Source organism: Cucumis sativus, chromosome 4 (assembly GCF_000004075.3).
Source record: "Cucumis sativus cultivar 9930 chromosome 4, Cucumber_9930_V3, whole genome shotgun sequence".
NCBI lineage: Eukaryota > Viridiplantae > Streptophyta > Magnoliopsida > Cucurbitales > Cucurbitaceae > Cucumis > Cucumis sativus.
The window spans coordinates 10329575-10332074 of NC_026658.2; the positions used below are offsets into that span (position 1 = coordinate 10329575).

At 46.9% G+C, this 2500-nt stretch overlaps 1 pseudogene; it reads left to right on the plus strand.

Moving 5' to 3' along the window:
- The first annotated feature begins 1582 nt into the window (after positions 1-1582).
- Positions 1583-2500, plus strand: part of LOC116403338 — a 10499-nt pseudogene continuing 9581 nt past the window's right edge.

A 2500-nucleotide genomic window follows, 5' to 3' on the forward strand; every position in this document is an offset into this window, starting at 1 on the left:
CATGAGATCGAATTGCTGCCAAAGAAAAAATCGCCTACGAAGAATGCTTATTGTATGGCGCCACCGGAGTTGGCCGAACTTCAGAAACAACTGGACGAACTACTGAACGCAGGATTTGTGAGGCCTGCAAAAGCTCCATATGGAGCTCCAATCCTTTTCCAGAAGAAGAAGGATGGAAGTATGCAGTTGTGCATCGACTACCGCGCCCTAAACAAGATCACGGTCCGCAATCGATATCTGCTACCAATAATCAATGACCTGTTCGATCGCCTTCATGGAGCAAAGTATTTCTTGAAGTTAGACCTGCGTTCGGGCTATTATCAAGTAAGAATTGTCGAAGGGGATGAGCCCAAAACCACCTGCGTTACGAGGTATGGGGCGTTCGAGTTCCTTGTCATGCCATTTGGTCTTACCAATGCGTCTGCAACGTTCTGTACGCTAATGAACCAGGTCTTCCATGAATACCTTGACAAGTTTGTGGTGGTCTATCTGGATGATATAGTGGTGTATAGCTCCACGCGAGAAGAACACAAGGACCACCTCAAAAGGGTTTTTCAGAAGTTGAAGGAGAACCAACTGTATGTCAAGAGGGAAAAGTGTTCCTTTGCTCAAGAGCGGATAACTTTTCTGGGTCATGTGATTGAGTGTGGTTGAATCGGCATGGAGGAGGGGAAAATCATTGCGATTCGTGATTGGGAAGTACCAAAGTCAGTCACCGACCTACGCTCCTTTCTTGGATTAGCCAAATATTACAGGCGATTCGTGGAAGGATTCTCTAAAAGAGCAAGCTCGTTGACTGACTTGCTGAAGAAGGACAACAAGTGGAATTGGACACCGGAATGTCAGGCCGCCTTCGATGAACTGAAGCAAGCTATGGTTAAGGGGCCAGTTCTTGGGATCGCTGATGTGACCCAACCATTTGAAGTCGAGACCGATGCGTCTGATTATGCATTGGGTGGTGTACTCCTGCAGAATGGACACCCCATCGTTTATGAGAGTCGAAAGCTTAATGCTGTGAGAGGAGGTACACCGTGTCTGAGAAAGAAATGCTTGCCGTAGTACATTGCTTAAGGGCCTGGAGACAGTACTTATTGGGGTCAACTTTTGTTGTGAAGACGGACAATAGTGCTACTCGTCACTTCTTTACACAACCAAAGTTGACTTCAAAACAAGCTAGATGGCAGGAATTCCTAGCTGAGTTTGATTTTGAGTTTGAGCACAAGAAGGGGGTGAGCAATCAGGCCGCGGATGCGCTTAGTCGAAGAGGTGAGCATGCTATTTTATGCATGTTAGCACATCTCTACGCAAGCCAGATTGATGGTCCTATGCGCGATGTCTTGAGGAAGTTCTTGCAGAAGGATTCTGCAGCTCGGAGTGTCATGAGTTTAGATGGGGCAGGTAAAACAAGACAGTTTTGGGTTGAAGATGGTATGTTAGTGACGAAGGGGAGACGGTTGTATGTCCCTAGGGGAGGAGACCTGAGGAAGAAGTTGCTACACGAGTGTCACGACACTCTATGGGTCGGCCACCCCAGATGGCAGAGGACATACACTTGCTGAAGAAGGGATACTTTTGGCCCCGTATGAGAGACGACGTCATGCAATACACGAAGACATGTCTCGTCTGTCAACAGGACAAAGTCAAGAAGACAAAGGTTGCTGGGCTTCTCGAACCTCTACCAGTGCCAACGAGACCGTGGGAGAGTGTTTCTATAGACTTCATCACCCATCTCCCAAAAGTAAGCGACTATGAGATTATATTGGTCATCATAGATCGATTCTTGAAATATGCCACTTTCGTTCCCACTACGAAGCAGTGTTCGGCGGAGTTGACAGCTCAATTATTCTTTGGACATATTGTGAAGTTGTGGGGTGTACCAACAAGCATTGTGAGTGATCGAGATGGACGGTTCATTGGCACCGTTTGGACAGAATTATTCACTTTCTTAGGGACAAGCCTGAATGTGTCCTCAAGTTACCATTCTAGACGGACGGTCAGACTGAGCAGTTCAACTGTATGCTCGAAGAATACTTGCGCCATTTTGTTACTGCAAGGCAAATAAATTGGGCTCAGTTGTTGGTTGCCGCCCAGTTCTGTTTTAAAGCTCAGACAAGCTTGTCAACTGGAAAGAGCCCTTTTGAAATTGTCTGCGGAAGGCAACCAGTTCTGCCACACCTTGTTGATCACCCCTATGCGGGGAAGAACCCTCAAGCTCACAACTTTACCAGGGAATGGAAGCAGAAGACAGACATCGCTCGAGCCTCTTTAGAGAACGCCTCGAAGCGGATGAAGAAGTGGGCAGACAAGAAGCACTACCATCTGGAGTTTCGTGTCGGAGATCAGGTTCTCATTAAGTTATGATCAGGATAGATTCGGTTATGAGGACTCAAAGACCAACGCCTCGTAAGAAAGTACGAGGGACCAGTGGAAGTGCTGAAAAAGGTAGGGAACACATCTTATAAAGTAACGTTGCCCACATGGATGAAAATCCACCCAATAA